The sequence below is a fragment of the Triticum urartu genome, chromosome 2 (assembly GCF_003073215.2).
Source record: "Triticum urartu cultivar G1812 chromosome 2, Tu2.1, whole genome shotgun sequence".
NCBI lineage: Eukaryota > Viridiplantae > Streptophyta > Magnoliopsida > Poales > Poaceae > Triticum > Triticum urartu.
In genome coordinates, this window is record NC_053023.1 from 266,036,475 (window position 1) to 266,048,045 (window position 11,571).

Genomic DNA, 11,571 nt, shown 5'->3' on the forward strand with positions numbered 1-11,571 from the left:
TGCTGGTGCCGGTGTACTCGGCGATCGCCGCACCACGTTTGACGAGGGCATCTTCCGCAGCCGCCAGCTCCGGCTGGGCCTCCGACCGAAGCGTGGCCAACCGGTCTAGATCCAGCCCCGGATACCACGCCTTGATGAACTCCAAGGCCCGGCGCGCTCCAGCCCGGACCGAAGAGCCCTTCCAGGCCTCAAGACAACCAGCCGCGACCTCCAGCCAGTTGGCCGTCAGGCTGGGGGTGCGCGGAGCCTGCATATCCGGCCAAAGGGCGGCAATCGCCTGGGCATCGACGCGCTGAAGCCGGCGCAACATCTGGTGAGCCGGCCGGAGGCGAGCCTCGATGCTCAAGATGTGCTCGTCAAGAGTTCAGGCGACATCGGCGGCGATCTCTATGCCCTCTGCCCTCCGACTTTCACAGTCGACCTCGATGGCTTGGATGGCGGCCTGCGACTGCCCAGGGAAGAAGTCTACAAAGACGCGAAGAAACGAAGAAGCTAGTCAAAAACCAGGAGTCGGCACGATTTAAATCGGCAGCTCGAGGAAAGAAAATAAAGAGACTCACCATCAATGATGTCTTCAATCTCGTGGAAGCCGGAGGACAGCAGCGCCTCCTTGTCAGACCAGGAGGAGCGCTCGCTCGCGAACTCGGCCAAGAGGGCGGTTTCCGCCTCCTCCGCCTCCCTCTGCGACTTCACAAGCAGCTCCTTCTGCTCTGCCAACTGAGTGGCCAGCAGATCGCGCTCTGTGGCGAGCATGCTGCACTCCTCCCCTTTGGCGCGCAGGGCGGAGTTGGCTTCGCTTAGCTGCTGTTGAAGAGCAGTGTTGGCTCCTGAAGAAAAGGAAGAAAGATAACAGTCGTCAACAAAGCAGGTCACCGGGGAGATCCGGCCCGACTGCTTAGCAGTCGGCCCGAATCTCGGGGACTACAGCCCGCGGGTGTGCTAGCGCGCCCCCGCAGAGAAGAAAAAATGACTTACTCCGGCTCTCCGCCAAGTCGGCGGTCCGCTTGCCCAGCTCTTCAACGTTACGGTTGAAGGCAGTGACGCGGAGGTTGTGGTAATCCTGCGACAAGCATTTCAGAAAAAGTTAGTACCCAGAAGTTCATCAATTGGAGTTCCGGGCCGCCTGCTCAGGAGCCGGCCCGAAACTCGGGGACTACACCCAGTGGGTGCGTTGGCGCACCCCCACAGAGAGGAACAAGAAAACAAAGACCAAAGGAAAAAAAACATACCCGGACGGCTGCCAGCGACACTAGGAACGCCTTGGTGCAACTCTGGAGAGCGTCGACCTCAGCACGGAGCTTCGCCTGGACGTCCAGGAGCGCTCGGTTCAGCGGCCCTGTGCCGCCTCCTCGCACCCACCCAATAGGTGTGGTGCTCGTCGCTTCAGCGTCTGGGGCCGCCGAGCTGGCAGTGCCGGCTTCCAGGGGGCGGGGTGCCGAAGTCGCCTTCTCAAGACGACGGCGCGTTGGCGAGCCGACTTGGAGGAGTAGCCTCGCCATGGCCTCGTCTTCGGTCGGCGGCACCGGAGGGTCCGCTGGCTGCTCGCCTTGCGCGCCTTCAGACGGCGGCGGAGGCGGCGGCGGAACGTTCGCATCCGGAGTAGAGGGGTCACCGCCTTCCCTCTCCTCGACGGGGTTCTCCCCGCCGGCTTCTCCAGTTGGCCCCGTGAACTCCGGAGGCGGCGGCGCAGAGTTCAACGGGGTGACGAGCACTGCCGACTGGCGGTGTGTGGCTTCCTCAGCCCGCTGCTTCGCCGTGGCGGCGGCTTCGGCCTCCGCTAGTTTTTTCTTAGGGGAGGCCTCTGCCTTCTCCAGGCGGAGGGCCTCTTCTTCGTTGCGCTTCTCTTGCGCATTCTGCTCCATTGCCTCTCGGAGGTCAGTAGCAGGGTCAATCCACCGCTGGCAGACGTCTCTGCTGACCCCATGACGGAGGCAGCGGCGACCCGCTCAAGAGAGAGGGGAGCCCTAAAGCAAGAGGGGCAGGCAGAGACTCAGACAAATCACAAAGAAAGAATAAAACTTTGAAGACAGAATACTTACGCGGAGACCAACGGCGGCTTCTTCACTTCCTTACGGAAGCGGATGGCCTTCGCGGCTGCCTCGTCCCGCCGGGTCGCCGCAGCCGAGCCCTTGGGCTTCTTCGGCTGACTGCTGAACAAGGTCGGCACGACCCTGCGCTTCTTCCCACTGCCTGGAGCGCCCGGCGCGGCAGAAGAGCCCGCGCCAGGCTGGCTGGCTCCTGGCCGATGGCGAGTGGTGACTTCTCCCTCGGCGTTGTCTTTAGGCCAGTCGGCGAAGGTAGCCGAAGGCCTGAAGTCTCCTGTTGTCCCTTCGCCTCCCTCGGCATCGTCTTCCAGAGCCGCTGCCCCCAGATCGGGGTCGTCGATGTCGCTCTCCACCCGGTCGGCGATGAACTCACAGGCCGGCCCCTAGGTGCCGGCTGGTGGGTGAAGAAGGGGATTCTAACGAAAGCCGACTGGTCAAAACAAAACTCGGCAAGAAGAAGACAATCTAAAGAAAGAAAAGAAAGGCGACTCACCACGGGCGGGGGGGTTGGCGTGGGAGTACGGCTCCTTGCTGAATCGCCAGTCCTCCAGGAGCCTGCTGTCCAAGAGGTAGTTCACCATGAAGGCCACCTCTTTGTGAGGCATGTCCTTGGTGCACATCCGACTCAGGTCGCGGTGCCCGCTCATCTGGCATATCATATGAGGGCGGCCTTGGAGTGGGAGAACTCGGCGCGAAATGAAGGCGGCCAGCAGGTCCGGACCAGTCAGACCCTCCGACTGCGTCAGCACTCGGAGTCGCGTGATGGCGCCGGCTCTCGCAGGCGTCAGCAACCTGGCCCAGTACGACCAGTTGGGCAGTCTCCCAGCCAGCGGGCCGGCTTCGAAAGCCAGCGGGTTGACCCAGTCGCCCCTCGTGGCGACGTTCCTGATGTAGAAGTAAGATCTCTGCCACATCTTCACCGACTTTATCAGTGAGATGGAGGGGAAGGGATTGTCGGCCCCCGACCTTCGCACGACGATGAAGGCGCCGCACTGAGCCGGCACGCACGCGGCCTGGGTGCCGAGCTTGGAGAAGAACTCCCCCCCAGAGCTCGAGGGTGGGGAGGACTCCGAGGAAGCCTTCGCATAGGGCCACGAAGGTGGACAGCAGCACCACTGCGTTGGGGGTGAGGTGGTGCGGCTGGAGACCGTAGAACTCTAGGGAAGACCGGAAAAAACTGCTCGCCGGCAGCCCCAGCCCGCACAGGCAGTGCGAGCGGAAGATGACCCGCTCGCCCTCCTGCGGTGCGGGGGAAATCTCCCCCTCCGGTGCAAGACGCACTTGCATGCGATCCTCGCCGGGAAGCCGACGGGTCCGGAGGAGGAACTCAATGTGGTCTTGATGAACTTCGGAACCGTCCCAGGTGCCGGAGCGCACTGGGGGAGGCGCGGCAGTGGAGGAAGAACTCATCGCGAGCTGTCGCCGCAGCATTCGCCGGAGCTTGGGCGTGTGGCGGAGCGAAGAATGGAAGAGGAAGGAGGAGAGCGAGGAGCAGTAAGGAGGAAGAGAATGAGGAGTAGTGGGAAGGAGGGGCGCGTGTGCCCCCCTCTTCCCCCTACTTATAGCCTCATGGGCTACGAAGCCGAGGGGGCGGACATGGGGATTCACTGCGCCCACAACCCCACGACCCCCACGATCCACGTAAAGTTACTGCTCACAGTAACTCCACGGGAATCCCAACTGTCCACCAGGGCCACAGCGGATCCGCTCGGGCGCCGAGGCGCGGTAGTGGCGGGCCCCGCCTATGGGCCTGTCCCGTCGCACGCGTAGGCTGGCAGGAAGGCCTGGCCACGTGCCCTCGCGTGACAGGTCAAGAACGGGTGGCGGCCTGGAGGCTTAGCTAGCACGCCACCTAAATCTCGCCGCGACGTTCGAAATGCTGGGCAAGTCGTAATTGAGTGAGTCCGAGTTGAGCAAGTCCAACTCCTTCTAGACGGCCCGGCAGAAGTCAATCAAAGACCATGTGTTGAGCACCCGGGAAGAGAAACTGCTGAGGCTTCTTGGCCGATCGTCCGCGGCGCCTCACCAGCTTCGGGGACTACTGTCGGAGTAATGGGCCACGGGTAGGCCAACCCGAGTCCCATAACCTTTCAAGACATCGGGGCAGGATGCGCCCCTCAAGACCCCAGGACGAAGAGCCGCCTCCTGAGGAGTCGACGGCAGGGCGGCCGACTGCCCGCTCACGGCCGAGTCCCAGGGACGACTTCCAGAGAAGCCGGCTTTGGGGAGTCGGCCGGTGACTCCAACAAACCCATGACCTCATCGAAGGGGATGGGGCAGGGGCGTGGCTACATTGAAGCCCACTCCCGCCCCTTACCAAGGGCAGGCATGGCCACAACACGCCGCACCCGGGAAGATCTCCGTGTGGCGTGGCACTGTTGCCCTGCCGGCCCTAACATTAGCGCCACAGTACCGAGTCCTGCGCCCACGACAGCTTGTCTATACGGCCCGGGGGCAGCGGGTCCCACCAGTCAGTGAGACCCTAGGAGACGGCGAGAGGACTGCCAGTCGGATCCGTCAGGAGTCGGCCCAGGGAGTCGGCCGAGCCCTCCCCTGGGCCCCATGCACCATTAATCAAGGTGTGATGGGGAGTGGCAACAATGATCGCCCGCCAGGCGGCGGGACTGTTGCCACGACCCCATGACCAAGCCCGCGTCATCAGAAGCACGGCTACAGTAATCAGCAGCCGGCAAGACCCACCCGCGGCGAACGCGGCCTATCGGCTCCGTACCAGACCAGTCGGCGGGCCCCAGTAGTCGGCGGAGAAGTCAGAGGCCAGGGGCACTGACGGCTGGGCCCGCCCCGAGTGGAATTACCATTGTACCCCTGGGGGGTAGTCCTATATAAACCCCCCAGGGCACCCATGCAAAGGGTTGGAACCCAGTAGCTCTAGACCATACCAGATAGAAGGAGAGAGCTAGCCTTGCCCTCTCCTACCTCTAAGAAACAGCTCAAGGAGCGACCGTGTAAACACATGGCCATAGTGATCATGCGGAGACCCCGCAGAGCAGCAATAGGGGTATTATCTCCCCGTAGAGCCCTGAAGCTGGGTAAGATTCACCGGCGTGCATGTCTTCGCCTCATCCTGTTTCCAGGCACCGGCGACGTTCTACTCGCCCCCACCATGATAAGCCATCCGTTGGCATATGTCGCACCAAACTCCCGACAATGTGGGACCAGACGAGGCCACCGACGGTCGCCGGAGTTGTAGCCGTGTACAGAAAAAAGCACTACTACTAACAGTTTAGTAGCAGCGCTTGGTTTTACTACGCCGCTACTTCTAGTGAGCCCCACTTAGTAGTAGCGCTTTTTCTGGAGAGCGCGGCTACTAAGCCCAACAGGAGCAGCACTTTTTACAAAACAGCGCTACTGCTAGTTGCGGCTTGGGCCACCTTTCCACGCCTCCCCCTCCTCTCCCCCACTTTGCCCTCTCTCCCCCTCCTTTCTCCTATCCCCTCTCTACTCTCCACTGTCCACCATTTTGCTCTTATTCTCTCTTGCTCCTACCTCTCTTCTCTCCTCATTAATGGCACCCTCCTCCATAAATGGTCTCTCTCTTTCTCCTACACCTCTCTTTCTCTCCCCCATTAATGCTGCCATCCACCATAACCCCTCTCCATAAGTGAGCTAGGTAGACTCACCTCTCCTCCCCAACAACCAGATCTAGCTAGCTATTTAGCCAACCACATGTGCTCTCTCGATGTTCTCTCTCATCATCTAATTAACCGCGTGCTCTCGGTCTCTCTCGGGAGACATATAGGCGTTGAGTAAAAAGTTGTTCATTTCAAGAATGTGAATATGTGTGTGAATGAGAATATGTGTGTTTGGGATATAAATGGGGAGATATTTGTGTGAGTGACACGCCCTCGAGTTGCTTATGTTTTGCCAAAATGTCTATTTATTTCCGTTCTGGTGAATTTCGAGCGAACTCAATATGTCCTATATTTAGGCAAGGTCATGCCAAAATTTTATATATATGACTTTGAAGCATGCATTATTTATTTTGTAACCCTTTTGCTTGTTATACCGTGCAGTCAGCCATGAAGGTGAGTGGATTGAAGGTGGAGCGGTACATGCAATCTGCGGTGATGGACATGTGTGCAAATAATCGGACTAGGATTAGATGTCCGTGTGCAAGATGCAAGGAAGGAGTCCTTTTGGACCCTTTTGATCATGGCACTTTGAAGGCGCACCTGCTGATGAATGGTTTCATAGATGGCTATACTCAGTGGATAAGTGAAGAAGATGACGATGATGAGGACGTCCACATGGCAGGGAATAACGACATGAGGCTAGACGAAGAGATGACCGATCAACAAGAAGACAATGGCGCTAGACATGTCGGCGGGGAAGAGTCCAGAAATGACGACGGCAACAGAGAAGATTCCGGACACGGTGAAGAAGAGTCCGTACATGGCGGAGAAGAGGCGGCGGTCACGCCGCAGTCTTTGACACTACTAAGTGCAGTCATGCAGGACCCTCATGTTCGAGACCTCCTTCGCAAGAGTTCGACTAGCGAGAGAGCTGCTTCTAGAGAGGAGGCCAAGCTGGCGCAACTTGAAGTAGACTCGAGGACTCAATTGTATGACAGTTGCGATCCCGAGGTGACCCGCTTGAGTTTCATGCTCGAACTTCTAAAGACGAAGGCCAAAAACAAATGGACAAACATAAGCCTTGATGAGCATTTGAAGTTTCTACATAATAAAGTTCATCCCGCGGGGAACCTGTGTCCTACTAGTGTCGAGGAGGCCAAGAAAATCGTTTGCCCTTTTGATTTGCCGCACACTAGGTACCACACATGCATCAACGATTACATCATTTATCGAGGGGAGCACGCGGAACAAACTAGCTATCTAGTGTGCAATGCTTCTCGATACAAGAAGGCAGGAAAGAAAGCTCCTCAGAAAATTGTATAGTACTTTCCGAGCACTCCCCGTCTGCAACAGTATTTCATAGATCCTAAGGAAGCAAAGCTAATGCTCTAGCAAGCGGAGAGGAAGAAGCCCGACAATGGAGATGATTCGAGGCTGAGAAACCTCGTAAATGGTAGCCAGTGGAGAGCATTCAACGCCGTATATGGATTTGCTGCAGAAGAGCCAAGGAACATCGTGCTTGGTGCGAGTACCAATGGCATGAATCCGTTTGGAAACCAGAACACCAACCACAACACATGGCCTGTGTTTGTATGGATGTACAACCCCCCCCCCAAGGAAGTGCATGAAGACAAAGTACATACACATGAGCATGCTGATTCGAGGGCCGAAACAACCGGGAAATAGTATTAACCTATATATGGGGCTTCTACAAGAGGAGCTAGACACGTTATGGAAAATAACGGCATGGACATGGGATGCCAACAAAGGAGAATATTTCCATATGAGAGTCGTGCTGATGACGATGGTACACGACTATCTTGGTTACGGGTACACCTCAGGCCAGGTGTGCCACGGATACTATGGATGCACAAGGTGCATGGATGATACAACGTCTCAGCAACTGACATCAACGAAAGATAGCGGGTCCGAGAAAATCATGTACATGGGGCATCGTAGATGGCTCGAGAAGGATGACCCGTGGAGAAATAGCGGAGATCTATTCAATGGGTTGGATGAGCTTAGAGGACCTCCACGTAAGAGGAGCGGCGCTGAAATCAACGAGTTGTTGAGAAACTGGGAACAACGCGCCACACCGGGAAAGATAAAATAGGCGCCGGAGCCGCTGCTGAAGGTATGGAAAACGAGGTCTGTTTTCTGGGATTTGGAGTACTGGCCCAATCATGACACGCCTCATTTCCTTGATCCAATACATATCACAAAGAATGAACATGCTGGAGAAGACCAAGGATGGGCCGAAGGCAAGGAAAGACTTGGAAGATTTGAAGATCAGGAAAGATCTCCACCGTAAAAAGTTGATGGAGGAGATGAAGATGGAGACGGAGGAGGGGCAAAGGGGTAGAACAGTCAACAAGAAGGAGGAGAAATATTGCCCCCCTTCTTGCTTCACCTTAAGTGCGAAGGAGATCGATCAATTCATCAAGTGCCTTATGGGAATCAAAGTCAGTTCCGGTTACTGTGGGAAGATAAACAAATTTCTAGACCCCAAGAAGGAAAGGTTCAGTGGGATGAAGTCTCATGACTGCCACGTGATGATGACGCATATACTCCTGGTTGCCATTAGAGGGATAATGGAGAAGCACGTCCATGACACGCTTACTGGTCTCTGCAATTTCTTCGACGTTATATCTCGAAAGTCCATAAGTGTGAAGCAGCTCTGAAGGCTACAAGAAGAGATCGTTTTCATACTATGTGAGCTTGAGATGTACTTCCCGCTCGCATTCTTTGACATCATGGTGCATCTGTGTGTCCACATCATGGACGACATTATCGACCTCGGGCCGACATTCCTTCATAGCATGATGCCAATCGAGAGGATGAATGGGGTCATCAAAGGATTCATTCGTAACATGTCCCGCCCCGAAGGGAGCATCATCCAGGGATATCTAACGCATGAGTGCATCTCCTTTTGCGAGAATTATATAAGCATCAAAGACCCTGTTGTTGGTTTGCCCATCAAGAAGCACGATGGGAAGCTCGAAGGAGATGGCCACAACAGCGGCCGGAGGGAATTACACGTGGACTACTCGGATCGACAGAACTACTTTGACAGGGCTAACTTAGTAGTGCTACAATACCTAGATGTGGTAGATGATTATGTGCACAGCACAAAGAAACCATCGCAAATAAGTACCATGATAAGGGGATGCTCAAGACGGATGACGAAGTTACTATAGAGCACAACACCACTTTCTTGCGTTGGTTTAAACATCAAGTTCTTGAAAATCCCCCGGAAGAGGGCAGTTCGGACGGATTGCTCATACACGCCTTAGCGCATGGCCCCGCGCCCAAGCTCGCGACCTATCAGTCCTACGATATCAATGGGTACACGTTCTACACGAAGGCCAAAGACATGGACAGTGATTACCAGAACTCCAGGGTGACAATTCAATGTGTGATCGACGCCAATGGCACAACTGAAAGATTCTACGGAAGGGTCAAAGAGATCTGGGAGCCTGACTATGCTGGAATGCACGATGCGACGATGTTCCGTGTTAGATGGGCCAAGGACGTCGTAAGAGAAAACAAGTATTTCACCACCATGTCTATACCCCACGCGAAGAGCACTTCCGTGAATGTTAACGTCATCGCCAAAAATGAGCCATGGGTACACGCTAAGCACATGACACAATGCTTCTTCATAACTGACCAGGCCAATCCCAGACATGTTATCGTGAGGAGATCCAAAAGGAGCATCGTCAGAATGGATGGAGTCGCCAACAGGAAGACTACGACCAATACGGCAACCCGATGAGGGAAGATAACGATGACGATGAAGCATACATGAAAAGAAGAATCAATACTACATTAGCTAATAAAGATCGTACTCCATGGCTCCAGAAAAGTCACAAGGAGGGGCTCAATTACTCGACAACAAACAATAAAGGGAAGAAGCTCAATGTGAAACATCATCGCCGCAGCTGATCAGAAACCTACATTTATATGTATGTATCTATTTTGTGTATGCACTTAAGTAACCATTACTGGTCAACTGATATGTTACCACCACATGCATGGTTCCGGTGATATTCGCGTAGTGGGAAAAGAAAAAGGAAAGGAAAATAATAGAAGAAAAGGAAACTAAAAAGAAAAGGGAGAAAATAGTACAAAAGAAAAAGAAAAGTAAACATAAAAGAAAAGGAAAATAATGAAAGAAAAGAAAACTAAAAACTAGAAAAGGAAAATAAAAAAATAATTGGAACAGTTAGCAGTAGCGCTGGATCGTGAACCAGTGCTAGCTAAGTTAGCTATAGCGCTGGATCCTAAACATGTCTACCGACGCTGAAGTCGCGGGTGGGTCTGCTCGCCTCGAAGACCACATCGAGGCAGCAAATCACTATTTCAATTACCTGGACGAACACTAGATGGGGTTGCATGGTGGCGGTAGTGGCACCGGCGCCACCCCGACACCGGTGTCGGTGTCAAAACCGGCGGCTCTTGGGTAGGGGGTCTCGAACTATTCGTCTAAGGTTGATGGTAACAGGAGACAGGGGACACGATGTTTACCCAGGTTCGGGCCCTCTCTATGGAGGTAATATCCTACTTCCTACTTGATTGATCTTGATGAATATGAGTATTACAAGAGTTGATCTACCACGAGATCATAATGGCTAAGCCCTAGAAGTCTAGCCTGTATGACTACGATATTGAGTATATCCTTTCCGGACTACACCCTCTGGTTTATATAGAAACCGGGGGGTCTAGGGTTACGTAGAGTCAGTTATATAAGATGGAATCTTCATAGTTGTTCACCAAGCTTGCCTTCCACGCCAAGGAGAGTCTCATCTGGACACAGGTGCAGTCTTCGGTCTTCATATCCTCACAGCCCATTAGTCCGGCCCATAGATAACAGGCCGGACGCCCGGGGACCCCTTAGTCTAGGATTCCCTCTGTAGCCCCTGAACCTGGCTTCAATGACAAGGTATCTGGCGCGTAGTGCTGTCTTCGGCATTGCAAGGCGGGTTCCTCCTTCCGAACTCCCGAATAGTCTCCAGACGAATTGATGGTGTCCGGACCTGTAACACACACAGCACACAACCGCAGAGAGAATATAATAACACACGAGTCCAATCTGCTAACAACTTTAGTAATGTGACGTCATGCATGTCCAGTCATAATTTTGAACCGTTTCTCGCCCCACATTTCGAGACGCGGTTGTCATTGGCACATCTTGTCAAAGCAGAGATCGTGTCCCCTTATTACGGAATTCTCATCAATTCGAGCGTGGGTAACCCAACCGTGCATGTTTACACGGCCCTTGGGAGCAGCCGAATTTTAAGGCAAATGGGGGGGGTGTTTGATATTCACCGCCCTTATAAGGAGATAAGATTCCCCTTTCTTCTCCCATGCTTTCTTCCTGCCTGTCTGTTCTTGATCTTTAACGCCCAAGTCTTCATTCGTTCCCATTCAAACAACCACCCAATCATGTCCAGGTCCAGAGCTGGCGGCAAGTGGATGGCCTCCTCCGTTAAGAGGAAAGATATATAGGAGCTCCGAGAGGCTGGATACCTAGCCAAGGAGATCATTTACTAACTTCCGGCCAAGGGACAGATCGTCCCCACCCCCGAGCCTCATCAGATAGTGGTGTTCCTCATGCATTTTGTCTGCGGGCTGGGATTCCCTCTCCACCTGTTTGTCCGTGGACTGATGTTTTATTATGGGCTAGATCTCCATGATCTATCCCCCAACTTCATTCACAAAATCTTGGCATTTATAGTCGTGTGTGAGGCCTTTCTCCACATCCCACCTCATTTCGGCCTATGGCTGAAGACTTTCAATGTGATGCCGAAGTTGGTGAGCGGTCAACAGGTAGAGTGCGGAGGAGCTATGTTGGGTAGGATGCCCAACGTCACCTGGCTCGAAGGTTCTTTCATGGAAACGGTGAAGGGGTGGCAATCAGGGTGGTTCTACAT